The 17,462-nt window shown below is 34.8% G+C and overlaps 1 protein-coding gene across 2 annotated transcripts in view; it reads left to right on the forward strand.

Moving 5' to 3' along the window:
* LOC138711233 (pseudouridylate synthase RPUSD2-like) overlaps positions 1-17,462 on the forward strand; it is a 1,031,543-nt gene that overhangs the window by 850,813 nt on the left and 163,268 nt on the right. The gene's annotated exons all lie outside the window — the stretch shown is intronic.

Consider the following 17,462-nt stretch of genomic DNA (forward strand, 5'->3'; position numbering starts at 1 on the left):
CGATGAATGTTACATTTCTGTTAAGGGTTAGATTATGATCTAATTGAGTCTGTAACTGCAAGATGTAGTGCTCTTTCTATAGAAAATAAAGGAAAAGATTACTGTTTTCGTGGTGATAATTCTCCTTTTTACCATTTTTCATAAGAACAACATTAAATTTCGCAGTGATTCATTGAATTAGATAATGACATCAACCTTAAGAAAACTGTGACATTCATCGTTTTTCCCGCGAACTCTTCATTTATCTTCATTCCATACTACTCACAGCTGTCATTTACCTCCAGTAGCATAGGGGAGAGCCGGGTAGTATCGGACAGCGGGTAATATCGGACAGTGAGTTTCTTTCATCTACCACACGATGATAGTAACTGATTGACATGGTTACGTTTCTGTGATGTCGCATAGAGAAACGTAACCATATCATTCATGGTGGTAGATGAAAGAAACGCACTGTTCGATATTACCCGATGTTCGATACTACCCGACTCTCCCCTATCCCTTACTATCGTCTCTTCTTCTGCTAACTACGCCATATCATCAGCAAATCTTATGCACTTTATTCTTCTTCCTCCTATTATTACTCCTCCCATGTTCTCAAAACAGTTTTTTACTAAATCCTCCAAATAAATGTTGAACAGGAATAGTGATAAAGGACATCCTTGTCGTACCTCTATCAATTTCTACTTCCTTCTGACATATTTGTAAAATTTAACTTGAGACATTTGACTGGTATAGATTTCCACAAATGTTTACTGGGTAACAAACAATATTCTTTGATCAAAGAAGTTGAGTTATCAGAGAAGCAGATGCCAACAGTCAGGAAATTAAACGAAGTATAGACCTAAGCTTACTACTTATTCTTTAGACCCGGATTTTATGTAATATGATAATAAGAAATATGTAGCTAAAAATGGCAAAATATGTAGCTAAATAATGACACAATATGTAGGTAAAATGGCGAAATATGTAGCTAAAAATGGCAAAATATGTAGCTAATAATGGCAAAATATGTAGCTAATAATGGCAAAATATGTAGCTAAAAATGGCAAAATATGTAGCTAAATAATGACACAATGTGTAGGTAAAAATGGCAAAATATGTAGCTAAAAATGGCAAAATATGTAGCTAAAATGGCGAAATATGTAGCTAAAATGGCGAAATATGTAGATAAATAATGACAATATGTAGGTAAAAATGGCAAAATATGTAGCTAAAAATGGCAAAATATGTAGCTAAATAATGACACAATATGTAGCTAAAATGGCGAAATATGTAGATAAATAATGACACAATATGTAGGTAAAAATGGCAAAATATGTAGCTAAAATGGCGAAATATGTAGATAAATAATGACACAATATGTAGGTAAAAATGGCAAAATATGTAGCTAAAATGGCGAAATATGTAGATCAATAATGACACAATATGTAGCTAAAAATGGCAAAATATGTAGCTAAAATGGCGAAATATGTAGATCAATTATGACACAATATGTAGCTAAAAATGGCAAAATATGTAGCTAAAATAGCAAAATATGTAGATCAATAATGACACAATATGTAGCTAAAAATGGCAAAATATGTAGCTAAAATGGCGAAATATGTCGATCAATAATGGCACAATATGTAGCTAAAAATGGCAAAATATGTAGCTAAAATGGCGAAATATGTCGATCAATAATGGCACAATATGTAGCTAAAAATGGCAAAATATGTAGCTAAAATGGCGAAATATGTCGATCAATAATGACACAATATGTAGGTAAAAATGGCAAAATATGTAGCTAAAATGGCGAAATATGTAGATCAATAATGACACAATATGTAGCTAAAAATGGCAAAATATGTAGCTAAAATGGCGAAATATGTCGATCAATAATGGCACAATATGTAGCTAAAAATGGCAAAATATGTAGCTAAAATGGCGAAATATGTCGATCAATAATGGCACAATATGTAGCTAAAAATGGCAAAATATGTAGCTAAAATGGCGAAATATGTCGATCAATAATGACACAATATGTAGGTAAAAATGGCAAAATATGTAGCTAAAATGGCGAAATATGTAGATCAATAATGACACAATATGTAGCTAAAAATGGCAAAATATGTAGCTAAAATGGCGAAATATGTAGATCAATAATGACACAGTATGTAGCTAAAAATGGCAAAATATGTAGCTAAAATGGCGAAATATGTAGATCAATGACACAATATGTAGGTAAAAATGGCAAAATATGTAGCTAAAATGGCGAAATATGTAGATCAATAATGACACAATATGTAGCTAAAAATGGCAAAATATGTAGCTAATAATGGCAAAATATGTAGCTAAAAATGTCAAAATATGTAGCTAAATAATGACACAATATGTAGGTAAAAATGGCAAAATATGTAGCTAAAAATGGCAAAATATGTAGCTAAAATGGCGAAATATGTAGCTAAAATGGCGAAATATGTAGATAAATAATGACAATATGTAGGTAAAAATGGCAAAATATGTAGCTAAAAATGGCAAAATATGTAGCTAAATAATGACACAATATGTAGCTAAAATGGCGAAATATGTAGATAAATAATGACACAATATGTAGGTAAAAATGGCAAAATATGTAGCTAAAATGGCGAAATATGTAGCTAAAATGGCGAAATATGTAGATAAATAATGACACAATATGTAGGTAAAAATGGCAAAATATGTAGCTAAAATGGCGAAATATGTAGATCAATAATGACACAATATGTAGCTAAAAATGGCAAAATATGTAGCTAAAATGGCGAAATATGTAGATCAATAATGACACAGTATGTAGCTAAAAATGGCAAAATATGTAGCTAAAATGGCGAAATATGTAGATCAATGACACAATATGTAGGTAAAAATGGCAAAATATGTAGCTAAAATGCCGAAATATGTAGATCAATAATGACACAATATGTAGCTAAAAATGGCAAAATATGTAGCTAAAATGGCGAAATATGTAGATCAGTAATGACACAATATGTAGCTAAAAATGGCAAAATATGTAGCTAAAATGGTGAAATATGTAGATCAATAATGACACAATATGTAGCTAAAAATGGCAAAATATGTAGCTAAAATGGCGAAATATGTAGATCAGTAATGACACAATATGTAGCTAAAAATGGCAAAATATGTAGCTAAAATGGCAAATATGTAGATAAATAATGTAATAAATAAAAGATATCCAACTTAAAATCGGAGTTTTATTAGATGTATTTTTGCACACTGATAAAAAAAGTACAGGTGCACATGTGATTCAACCTCATATATTTATTGTTTGCAGGCACAATTAATAATTAAATATTTCTCCATACTTTCTGCTGTCATTGATCGTCTCGTTCAACGGCAACCCATACTGAATCGCCAAGTTAAGCCTAATCGTTTCCTCTGTGTCAGTGTAGCTGAAGTTCAAATGATTTTTCCGTAGCGTTGATTCATCTGGAATATTGAAGTTGCAGTATTTGCATAGGAATGCTTGAAACTTTGCACTCCAAGTTTATATCATGGCATGTTTGCAGCAATAATTGCACAAATCTTTATTAAATTCACTGGTAGCAGACGAAGAAGGTTCCAGCACCACTTGTGTAAGAAGAACTTGTTTTTTCGACGGAGCACAATTTTTATTTGTGACATGAAGTTCAGTTTTTAAATGCGTTTGTCACACACTTTACGCAGCACGAATTTGCCGTCACTAGTAAAGGCACTGTCAGTTGAAATCCAATCTTTTACCTTGGATGGGACTGGCATCATAGCAATAGACTAGCTACCTGTATCACCTGATGTCAGAATGCTTCTCACGAAAACTGAAAGCAGTAGTTTTCTTTCAGAGCAACTGATTGGGGATGTTTCTGCCAAGCAATCATACTCACAGGGTAGTTTTCACTCTTTCCTTCACCGCGGTAACAGTACAATGACCCACCCTTCGCATTGGTATTTGTTTCTACTTTACCGTTACTTCTTGAGGGATACACAAAGTGTTAACATGGCAAAAGAGATGTCCATTTTTTTTGACAGAATACGTTATTTTCAATTATTAAATTATTTTTATGTATTACAGACGAAGGAATAGCTTTATAAACATATAACTTATGTGTTAATTTGAGGGAAAATTGGTGAGAAAAGGTATATTCTTTCAAAATATGCAGTATCCTAAAAATATGTAAAATATGTAATATATACCAAAATATTTATTATGCATCAAAATATGTAACTTAAAACTTCGGAATAATGATTCCTTTGGTGTGATTCGCCGATATTTTAGCTTTTCTTATAGCTACATATATAGGAACAGAATATGTAATAATAATCCGTGGCGCTTCAGCTCGTGAAGGGCCTAGACCGACCAGCCGGCTGCTGGCCTCACGCCCACATGCCGAAGCAGAGGTGGACGATCATCCAACCAGAATGGAGGTATCGTGTGGTTAGCACGATGATCCCTCCAGCCGTTATAGCTGGCATTCGCAACCGGATCTCGCTACCTATAGTAGCTGCCCAAGTGCATCACGATGCTGGGTGGGCACCGGTCCCATACACTGGCCGAAATTTCATGAGAAAATTTATTCCCCCATGAGGACTCGAACCAGCGCGCATTCCGTAACGCGAGTCCTAGGCAGGATGCCTTAGACCACGACGCCACGGCGCGGGACACAGAATATGTAATTACATATAATCGAGGTTCTACTTATCGTCTGCACAAGATACCCGACTTAAGCCGTTCATTTCTGTTTAGGCAGCCCATATAGCATTCGAGACATGTGGAAGTTATTAAATAACTTCGCAGGCGGAATCATAGCTGGGTGTAACTGCCACTGACATCGTCACGTGAATATCACGGATTTTAGTCTTCCAGTGATAATGTTATGTTAAACTTGCACAGTCCATCTGTTACGTTGATTATTTATTATTATTATTTTTCTCCTTTCCGAGTCCGAACAGAAAATACGGACATTTGGTCACTTTTTTACTTGTACGATACGGACACGGGAGCATAGCTTAAAATGCAAACTGTCCGTACAAAGTACGGACGTGTGGCAACCCCATTCTTAGAATACTTTTATTTTCCTCTGCCAGTCTCCAGGTATCGATCAAATTCCAGCAGAATTAATACAAGAGGGTGGGAGTGCATTATATAGCGAAATTTATAAACTTGTACTTGCTATTTGAGAAAAGGAAATTGTACCAGAACAATGGAAGGAGTCCATAATTGTACCTATTTTTAAAAAGGGGGACAAAACCAACTGTGGTAACTTTCGAGGAATATCACTTTTGTTGACGTCGTACAAAATTTTGTCCAATATTCTTTTGAGAAGATTAACTCCGTACGTAGATGAAATTATTGGGGATCATCAGTGCGGTTTTCGGCGTAATAGATCGACTATTGATCAGATTTTTTGTATTCGACAGATAATGGAGAAAAAATGGGAGTATAAGGGTACAGTACATCAGTTATTCATAGATTTCAAAAAGGCTTATGACTCGGTTAAGAGGGAAGTATTATATGTTATTCTTATTGAATTTGGTATTCCCAAGAAACTAGTTCGATTAATTAAAATGTGTCTCAGTGAAACATACAGCAGAGTCCGTATAGGTCAGTTTCTATCTGATGCTTTTCCAATTCACTGCGGGCTAAAGCAAGGAGATGCACTATCACCTTTACTTTTTAACTTCGCCCTAGAATATGCCATTAGGGAAGTTCAGGATAACAGGCAGGGTTTGGAATTGAACGGGTTACATCAGCTTCTTGTCTATGCGGATGACGTGAATATGTTAGGAGAAAATACACAAACGATTAGGGAAAACACGGAAATTTTACTTGAAGCAAGTAGAGCGATCGGTTTGGAAGTAAATCCCGAAAAGACAAAGTATATGATTATGTCTCGTGACCAGAATATTGTACGAAATGGAAATATAAAAATTGGAGATTTATCCTTCGAAGAGGTGGAAAAATTCAAATATCTTGGAGCAACAGTAACAAATATAAATGACACTCGGGAGGAAATTAAACGCAGAATAAATATGGGAAATGCGTGTTATTATTCGGTTGAGAAGCTCTTATCATCCAGTCTGCTGTCGAAGAATCTGAAAGTTAGAATTTATAAAACAGTTATATTACCGGTTCTTCTGTATGGTTGTGAAACTTGGAGTCTCACTCTGAGAGAGGAACATAGGTTCAAGGTGTTTGAGAATAAGGTGCTAAGGAAAATATTTGGGGCTAAGCGGGATGAAGTTACAAGAGAATGGAGAAAGTTACACAACACAGAACTGCACGCATTGTATTCTTCACCTGACATAATTAGGAACATAAAATCGAGACGTTTGAGATGGGCAGGGCATGTAGCACGTATGGGCGAATCCAGAAATGCATATAGAGTGTTAGTTGGGAGACCGGAGGGAAAAAGACGTTTAGGGAGGCCGAGACGTAGATGGGAGGATAATATTAAAATGGATTTGAGGGAGGTGGGGTATGATGATAGAGACTGGATTAATCTTGCACAGGATAGGGACCGCTGGCGGGCTTATGTGAGGGCGGCAATGAACCTTCGGGTTCCTTAAAAGCCATTTGTAAGTAAGTAAGTTTCTTTTTTATTTAAATTTAAATGTGATTTTGAGAGTTTAGATAACTTTTACTTGTGTTTTATATGTATTTTATATCTTTATATTTTTCACCTATGTTCAGTTGTACTTGTTTGTTAGTAATATATCACTTTTTTTTTTTACCTTGGGGATTTAGTGAAGTGAATTTTAATGGCAGGCAGAGTAACTATCTCATGCCCCCATGTTTAGATTGCTTCCAGTGCACTTCATTAGAACCAGGTACCCAGCTTCGAAGCCGTTAGCCCTGTGAACTTACAATATATTTATGTTCCCCTATTATCATAATTCAGGGTTGTTATCTAAGAAATTAGCAAGTTCTTTGTGATAGTAGAAGAGAAAGAGTGGGGGAAGGGAAGTGGTCCGTGGCCCATTTCTTTTAGGGCTCATCCCGACATTTGTCTATTGCTCAAGGGAAACCACGGAAAAACCTAGAGCAGGATGAGATGTCGTGCTGACGACAAGCCAATTGGCTATAGTGTGGTCGGAATATGTTCAGGTGGGAGGTTTTGGTTTAGTCATTATTCAAAGTACAAATACATTAAAGGTACATAAAGATTGTTTACAATAAGAACAATGCATCTATGCTGCCAATAACGTGATGACCCTGAAACAGAGAAATAACATTATTAGTGCATTTATAGACTTGTCTGTGTGTAGAGTCAAGTGGTTATTTTGTGTTCAAGTTGGTATTCGTCTTGTACGTTGTCGTTCCAAGCTAGAGGGTGGAGTACGCCCTTAGGTCTTTTATGTTTGTCTAAAGCAGGGTTGTAGTTACCCAGGGAAGAGATTAGTGGGTTGTTGCTGCTGTACGACTTGGTGTACGTGCAGAAGGCTTGATTTGAAATAAATTCTTGAATTATCGCAATTTCTAGTTCTTCATGAATCAATCTAACAGGAGTTACTCTTGGAAGTCCTGTGATGAATCTTAAAATTTTGTTTTGGAAAACTTGTAATTTTTTACGGACTGTAATAGGTGCATGTCCCCAAGCAGGACAAGCATATAGTATTACTGACCTAATTAATGTTTTATACAAAGTCAGAGCTGTGTGTATGTTTAGATGTCTGCTTTTATTTAATACTGGATAAAGCTCCACCATTCTAGAATTGGCAAGTCTGAGTTTTTGTAGTGCATGTTCGGAGAAAGTGAGCCGTTTGTCTAGTGTTACTCCGAGATATTTTACTGAAGTTTTCCACTCGATTTGTCATCCATTTATAGCTAACTTCGTGTGATTTATACCCGGTCTATTGAATTTATTTCTTCTGCTAAATAAGATGGCTTGTGTTTTAGATATATTTATATCACCTGAAGATGACTTGCATAAAAAAGTAGAAAATATTAGTGAAGCTTATTACAGTCCCGACGCTGTTATTCCCGGCTTGACTCCTCCTCTTTGCTTACGTCTTAGGAAGTCAAGGCTCTATAAAGTCTAAGTAGGCTGTATCGTTCGCCATTTTTGTTCTTTCGTTGCCGAGCTACCAGACGAGGGATCTATTTGCCACACCGTTAAACATTATCATGTCGTAGCTCCTATGATAATAAATCAAACGCAATGTAATTCAGCAAATAATTGAGCGCCAAATAACGTCCTCGTGTGCTTTCTGCGAACGCCAACGAAAGAGCCAAAATGGCGGGCCATTATATATTAAGTATTTATCCAGCGTTAGGAAATGCTTTACATCTTCATCAGCGAATCACAAGACGCACACGTTTAAATGTAGCCGACCTGCAACGTGATTGGGTGCCGGAAATTAGAGCGACGGGACTATAGTATATTGTAATTTGATGTAACAGAATCTTTTTCTGCTGCCTTAACCTGATAAGTGATTGACTGAAAATAAAAACCAGCTTTTTGATATTATCAGTTTCTTTTTGCTATTACTCCATTTGTACCGTCCTATTTAGGCCCACCACCGCCTCTCGAACGTTCTCCGTCATGTAGAAGGCTCGTTAAAAGAATTCCTGTCAGGCACGCGTTCGATATTCCGTGCGTTAGTGGGCTAGTGTCCGGTGCGCGCGCTGCGTTCCCGCTCTTTTGCTTCAAATTGTTCGTTCGTTGTCTTACGTTCCTCGTTCGCCATGTGCGTGGGACGCAGGATCCAGATTTAACGCAGTGCGGAAGAAGCAAACAATGGAGACGACACTTGCACTTGCTGTTGATTCGGTCCGTGTGATTTGGATGCATTTTTCATCCCGGTGTTAGCACGCCTCTATAAATAATTCGCAGCGCCTCCGTGCGACCGCGCATCAAACTTGCATGTCGCCACTCCACGCTGCTGCCCGCCCGCCCGCCCGCCCGTCTTCCTGTCTTAGCCTGTTCCCTTCAAGTTTTCTTTTTGTTTTCCAGTTTCTCTTCCATCTTATTTTCTTTCTCCGTCATCTTATTCGTTGTTGTCTATTTTCTCCCTTTAAACCTTTATTTTTTATATATTATTTCTCATTGTAAAACTGCAGGAAAGGTTTCGAGAACTTTGAACGATGTTCCCTGCGTGCTTGATCTCCTAAAGATTTATTTATTCTTTTTCATGATATATGACGTCAGCCAAATTCAGAAAACTTTAAAGTCGCTGAAGGCTTATTAAGAAAAATGTTTAAATCAAACAAAAACCACCATTTCATTCACAAAGTAATGGAGTTAAAGAAGTTACAGAGAATATTTAATTGTGGAGAAGTTATATTATATTTAAATATAATAGAATTATGAGAATTAAATGATACTAATATATTACCCTGTTGTTGAGTATTTATCGATACTTGAGCCTTTTCCTACCGTTCTATTAAGTTTATATTTGTTTTCTACGTTATTCCCCTCGTACGATATGGACTGGTCCTGTGCCTTCATTTGTTTTTGACGATACTTCCCTCGTCCTGTGCTTTCATTTATTTATGACGATACTTCCCTCGTACGAAATGCACTCTCCTCTGCTTTCATTTATTTTTGACGATATTTCTCTCGTATGATATGGACTCATCCTGTGCTTTCATTTGTTTTTTATTATATTTCCCTCGTACGATATGGACTCGTCCTGTTCTTTCATTTGTTTTTTACGATACTTCCCTCGTCCTGTGCTTTCATTTATTTTTGACGATACTTCCCTCGTATGATATGGACTCGTCCTGTGCTTTCATTTGTTTTTGACGATATTTCCCTCGTACAATATGGACTCATTCTGTGCTTTCATTTGCTTTTGACGATACTTCCCTCGTACGATATGGACTCGTCCTATGCTTTCATTTATTGTTGACGATACTTTTCTCGTATGATATGCACTCGTTCTGTGCTTTCGTTTGTTTTTGGCGGTACATCCCTCTTACACTGGGCTGCAAAAGAAATGCCGAGTCGAAGTCGCTATCGATTTGAAATATCGTGTTACAAGGACTTCGCTCTATGCATGAAATAATTATACAAGCACATCTGAATTGGCCTGAATTTTCTAAAGAGTTTTTATTCCAAAAGGAGAAATGTGTAGTTAAATGTTTCAATTAGATTCAGTTTTCAGTTCTATATCTGTATTTATAATACAATTGATACTCGCCCTATATATCGATTGTAACAATAACAGTATTCATTGATAATAAGGAAGGCTGTGGAATACCATATAAACTGCAGGTTCACTATTTTCGTCTAGCATTCTTATTAATGTTGTAAAATAAAAGTATATTAATAATTTAAAATCAATTCATATTAAATAATGACGTGAACATGTTATATAAGTCGTATTTGCATGTTCTTAAAAAACTAATCTCAGGAAAATAGTTTTCCACCTCGCCATGTTTGCTAAAGTCCTCGGAAAACGATATAATTTCGTATCGGCATTTCTTTTGCAGTCCATTGTACGATATGGACTCGTCCTGTGCTTTCATTTTTTTTACCATACTTCCCTCTTATGATATGGACTCGTCCTGTGCTTTCAATTGTTTTTTTACTGTACTTCCCTCGTATGATATGGACTCGTCCTGAGCTTTCGTTTGTTTTGACGATCCTTCCTACAAGTGGACCAGGAAAGGAATAGACATACATGGCTTGTGTAGAACTAAACGGTGATAAGATCTAGCCTACTAATTTCTTGTTTTCCTAATGTGATATGCATTCGTCCTATACCTTTATTTGTTTCTTCAGAAAATGACGTTGTTGCCTCCTGTTGCATGGTCCGACAGCATTACTACCGCGGACCTGCTGTTATTTTATCACTGTATGACGGCACTGTTTTCGTAAGACATAAAATGTGACTTTTTTCTTCCCGTTTATGCCTCAAATAAACACGTAGTCACGTCAAAACTTACGATTAAAAATTTACTAGTGTAACTACAGTTCTGAGAGAACCTTCGCAGGAATACGTCTACTAAACTTGAGATGGGTTTAAAGACTGTAAAAGGACAGTATGTATGTATGTATGTATGTATGTATGTATGTATGTATGTATGTATGTATGTATGTATGTATGTATGTACGTACGTGTGTGTATATATGTATGTATGTTTTATGGTATTGCGTCGCAGCATATGACGTCACACTCATGAAGTAACAACTAAGCATATGGAGTGCCGATTTTACCAAGTTTATTTATATATTAAACTTTAGTAACAATTTGAGCTACAGCTCAAAAACTAAAAGTAGAAGTGTATTTAATAAATTAAATATAGGCGTCTAAGGACATAATGCTATGCAGGCCATTTCGTTTACGGCATATCATCATCTTATTGTAGAATCAAAATTTGGAAGAGAGATTAGCATTGCTTCCGGGTTCTTTAAAAGCCATTTGTAAGTAAGTTATAGGTATTATTGAAACAATCCCTGTGGAACTAACAGAAAATTTTTTGCATCATTTTATTAAATTCATAATTCAGTTTCAGGCCATTGTGAAAGGTGACCGTACTGTCTTCTTTATCCCAAATTGTTAAGGGAAAGAGAAATGGACATAGTCTGCTTGCGCTGCTCCCTGGAAGTAGTCCCTGAAACTTTGCATACATCGTTGCCAAATGTCACACGCATGTGATATACATTATATAGAAATGTACGTATGCATTTATTAACACTACAATTGGGTATACACCCGGTGGCAGTGATATATAATATACAACAATACCATTACAATAATACAGTACAATAATTACAGCAATAAAAAAAATAAACGTAAATTTACTTCTAACTATAAATAAATAGATGCGATAAACCTAGGACTATAAATAAAAAACTACGCTATAATAACGCCTACAATAAGCAAAAGTAAACCTAACCTATTTTACACAACTATTACCAATTTAAGTAATTACATATTACCTTAATTTATTTACATATCAACTTAATTACATATCATCTTAATTAATTAAATATCACCTTAATTAATTACATATCATCTTAATTAATTACATATCACTTTAATTTATTTAGATATCAACTTAATTAATTACATGACACAACTTAGTTAATTACACTGCATCTACAAATTACATTATCAGTCTAATCTTTTCAACCTTTCCTTAAATGTATTGATTTTAAGAGAACCACCCTGAAAGATTGCTGCAGGTAAGCTGTTCCAGTCTACTATTGTGCGGTTAACAAAGGAAAATTTTGCCACGTCCGTTCTTTGTTTTCTACATTTAAACTTCCTAATATGATCAGCCCTACCTAAGTATGAAGGTGTTGCTAATCTAGCATTGATGTCGGTCCATGTATATTTTACAACGAACAAAATGTTCACTTTTATTTGGAAGAAAGAGTCATTTTTCGTGCGAATTGTCCATAAAACCTGTTTTCTGTCGAAAATATCGTGGTTATGATGTAATTCCGTGTATTTCTATCAATTTAGTGAAAATTCGCAGATATATTTCACTTAATTTTGGACTTTCATTAAGGAATTTGCATTTTCCGTGCATAAAATTAAGCTTTTAACACATTTCGTATATATCGTTAATACCAAAAGATCATCCCCCTTACAATATATTATATTTCGTGTAGGTAGATAATTTCCGGATAAATTGACTCGTATGAACAAGATCCGTCGAGTCTTTCAGACGAAATCTCTGTACACAGACGAAATGTCGAAACCATTTTTGGCATCTGTGACGCTGAAAACGCATATTTCCGCAAATAGTTCAGCCATTTTGTTCTTGAGTCATTAATAACTTCCGGAGAAAAGATAAATTACAGAGCGCACACAACAGAGTTCTAAATCTTGTCAGGGCGTTGGCAAATTGTCTTTTGCATTCATGATAACTATGAATGAGGCAAATTAGCGTTCGTGGGGACTCAACCATTATTTAGAAGAATAAATTTGCGAAAATTATGCGCGGTAATGCCTCGCAAGAACAGTGAGGATAGCTTTGATTTATTACATTTCGAAATAACGTTACCAGGGAAACAGAAATAAAACAATTGAAAACAGAATGTAGTGGTATTAAACTCGTATGTTTTGTGCATGAAATGGCGCATGTTAACATTATTTTGAAAAAGTAATCTGACTTTTAACTAAGTGTATATGTGATTCTGTCCGACATTGAACATTCTTTTCCCCTTTTTGAATAAGTAGATTTTATTCAACTTCTATGCTTTCTTTGTGCCTTCATTTCTCTTTACTCTCATCTTTGCCTGTTCTTTGTCATCTTTTTATGTCTCTCATTTATCTACTCATGAGTATTATTATAAAGAAAATATAATTTTGTTACGAAAAGTACTTCAAACTTTTAAGGCCAGATGATTCCTAAACAATACGAAAGTTGTGAAAATATAACTACATTTTATTTTATTTCACACTATGTGTCGAATGTCATATGTCTACATTCTTCAAACGAATGCAGGAAATGAAACTTTACGTTACTGTAATTTTACGCTACTCAACTTTTACCAACATAAAAACATACCATCATAAACCTCTTCAATGGATGTAAAACAATCGCGTTGCAGGTCGGCTACATTTAAACGTGTGCGTCTTGTGATTCGCTGATGATGACGTTATTCATTTCTTAAGGCTCGATAAATACTTAATATAATCGCCCGCCATTTTGGCTCTTTCGTTAGCGTTCGCAGAAAGCACACGAAGACGTTATTTTCCGCTCAATTATTTGCTGAATTACAGTGCGTTTGATTTATTATCATAGGAGCTACGACATGATAATGTTTAACAGTGTGGCAAATAGATTCCTCGTATGGTAGCTCGGCAACGAAAGAACAAAAATGGCGAACGATACTACCTACCTAGACTCTATAGAGCCTTGACTTCCTAAGACGTAAGCAAAGAGGAGGCGTCACGCCGGGAATAACAGCGACACGACTATAGTAATCTGATTGTTGACAGGGCCCCGCAAGGAGCATAATGCAACTTCGATGTATATTTTGTATACGAAATAACATATTTATTAAAATGAACATACATTAAACAAAGTTCTGTCTAATTAATTAGCTAGTGTAAATACCGGTTTGTAATAATTGTAAAACATAACTGCAAATAGACATAAGTTTCAACACTTACCAAATCCAGCGTATTAAAATTACAGGCCAACATAACTTCTTTGTTCATAGTTATTTACTTTGTTCGTTATTTTCTAAAAGCAATTGTTCACATACCTTTTTATATCGTAATTCTGATTTGGTAGGTATCAATTTCTCTGCTGTCTTGGGGTTTATCTAAAATAGTTTGTGGAACATTAATTTCTACTTCTGAATCTCCGTCTATGATCATTTCATCTATCGACTGATTGTTGAATGGTATCGATTCTTTCATGAATGTTTGAGTGGTGGGCCCTGAACTGAGCATAATGTCATCTTAATATTATTTGAATAGAAATAAGAAATTCAACATAATATGAAATAAAATATTATGCGTTACAAGGGCGAAAGTGTTTACGTTTCGAAATTCCATCTCAACACATACATAAAAGCTCACTTTCGGCCCGTGTGACGTAAATAACTAAATTGTCATATCTTAGGTTCTAATGTTCACAACTACATGATTGTTTTGTTATACTTTTGTCTATTCTTTAAATGTAACCTTGAAATAAAATTTAATACAAGCTTTCTTTCTGTTTTCATTTCAGAAGCTGGTAGCTTCTTTCAGTTGAATTTAATTTAGTTTATTTAAAAGACATTAATTAAATAATATAAAGTTACAATAGGTTTCGTCAAAGTTAAAATTATTTACATAAAAATTGGGTAAAACTACATTCAAAATATTCCTGTGCTGTATAAAATTTTCTGCTAAAAAGCATATATTTCAACCTGGTTTAAAAAAACTCTACTATTATCAATATTTCTAATATTAAGCGGAATTGTATTAAAAAGTCACACCCACAACAAAATGGCTATTACAAACCTTGACTAATCTACATTTTTAGGAATAGGTATTTCTAGTCTCATAAGAATATACCATAGGTATTATCAGAATGATATTCGTATAAATGTTCATATATGAACAATATTAGCAAAAACATGCAATGAAGAGAGAGTTAGAATTCCAAATTCATTGAATAAGAGCTTACAATGTTCTCTTGGGCCACAACCCTTAAGATTACGCACAGCTTTATTCTGAAGAAGAAAAACATCGTTTGCAGTGGCACTACTTTCCCACAATAAAAATTACATAATTCAATGAGACTGAAAAAAAAACATGATAGACATTTAATAAGGCACTGGTAGTTTACAGTTTACTAACGAAGGACTAACTTTTTGTAAGGCCGAAATCAGATCTATAAGTTAGAGAACCCTTTAGCGAAGTAATACCGTCTTTGGACTTTCTTGCAACTCTTCACTAGTACCTACAGGACAGACAAGGGTTAAAAAAACTAATAAACATGTTCTTGCAACAAAGCAATAAACTAGCTTCTCAATTATCTAGAGATCTGGTGCCTCCAGCGTTTTCCGAGTCTCTCCATATTTATTTTGTCTTCTGGACTATAGAACGGCATTTGTTTAAGGACCCGGAGTCGCCCATTCGCTGCACATGCTCAAAGCAGCCGTTTCAGTATTCTGCTGTTGTATCTCTAATATTCTGGACTCTCAGTTGTCGCCTCTTTCATTCCTTCCGTTTATGGTAGAGAGGACTATATCCTGCCAACGATCTCGAATGTCGCATCTCTGCCGCCTCAATTCTCTGCATTTGATTCCTCATTGTTGAAGTTTCAGAGCCATATGCGAGCTTGAAATCGATTTTATGTCCTAAACTTTCAGGGCTTTCTCAGTTCTCACTCTCCTTAGCAATTCTTTTTTATTGTGCCTTTTATACGAATATTTAAGAATTTAGAGTGCTTATTTATCATACGTAATGCGCGAATTATTGTGATTTTACTGATAGATTTATATAGGAAGAATTGAAACCAGGGCCTTGTTGCATGATTTTTAATAATAATATTACATTTACAAATCACAAGTTAAAAATTACTAATACTAATAATTTCTGTTGCATAATACAATGCCTATCAGTTTACTAATATTATTCGTGATTTTCGCTAGAAAAATTAAAAAAATTACAAGTTCGTCGGAGAATCATAGGCATGTCACGGTCTCTTGGACTACAACTGTATATTCCAGTGCCACGATAATCAGCGATGGCAACTACACTAATCTCGATGGCAGTGAGTAAATACCGCGTAAATTAAAAAATAAACAGCATTGTTGTGTATAAATAGCGGAAGACACAATAGCAACGGAAACTCAAATTGTGCATATTAATTAAAATTAAATCTAAAAAATCAATATTATTTCGGCATTTAGCGATCCATTAACTAAAGGTGCACAAATTAATGGTTGGAAAGAAATGTGTGGACATGGAAAATCAATTGGAGCGATACACTTTCTGTCGTCTAGGAGGATGCCTTGGTTAAGATTTCATCTGAAAAATTATTTAGTTTGCTGTTATTGACTACAAACAAACTAACCTCACTAATAATCAGGGAAAGGATTTATATGTAAATACATATTTACTTATAAAGCTAATATAATTTATATTTTGCATTATCTTTATGTTTCACAATGTGTAGGGTTGAAAAATCCTACTTTTATTTTCCATATTTTTCCATATTTTAGAGTTTAGTACATATTTTCGTTAATTTCCATATATTTTCCATATTTCATATAAAACAGTCCATATTATATTAGGTTTAACAATAAAACAAAACAAAATTCCATTAACTTTTAAAAATACATTTCAACAATAGAGATTTAAACACATGTTCAGTAATCCCTTTAACATCAGAGTTATTTGAAAATTAGCAGTCCTATCAACAATGGGAAAGTAAGTTACAAAACTGTATTAATTTAATTTAAAATTTTTAACAGACTTCAGTTGTGCAGCTCAACAGTTAAATGCCAGTCAGAGTACACATAGGTTCAGTTTTGTAAATCATACTATAAAGACGGTAAATATGCCAAAAGTACGTCATTCAGTCAATTTAAAATCAAAACTAACAAGTTACATTTCAGAATTTAAAGAAGATGGTTTATCAACTGACAATAAAATATTATTTTGTAATTTGTGTCAGTGTGCAGTATCATCTACACAAAAGTTCCTGGTGCAACAACACATTACAACTAGTAAACATCAGGCCAACAAACAACTAAATTCCAAGCAGAGACAATTGTTTTTAACACAACCAACAACATCGAATGTAAGATCTGAGTTTAACATCGACCTGTGCCGTTCTCTCATCTCTGCTGATATTCCTCTCTACAAACTAAAGAATAAGGTCTTCAGGGAATTCCTTGAAAAATATACTCAACATACAATCCCGGATGAGTCAACACTTAGGAAGACGTATGCTCCATCCATCTACGATGAGACAATACAGAAGATAAGAGATGAAATTAAAGATAGTTCAATTTGGGTTTCCATTGATGAGACTCCCGACAAAGAAG

This window comes from Periplaneta americana, chromosome 12 (assembly GCF_040183065.1).
Source record: "Periplaneta americana isolate PAMFEO1 chromosome 12, P.americana_PAMFEO1_priV1, whole genome shotgun sequence".
NCBI lineage: Eukaryota > Metazoa > Arthropoda > Insecta > Blattodea > Blattidae > Periplaneta > Periplaneta americana.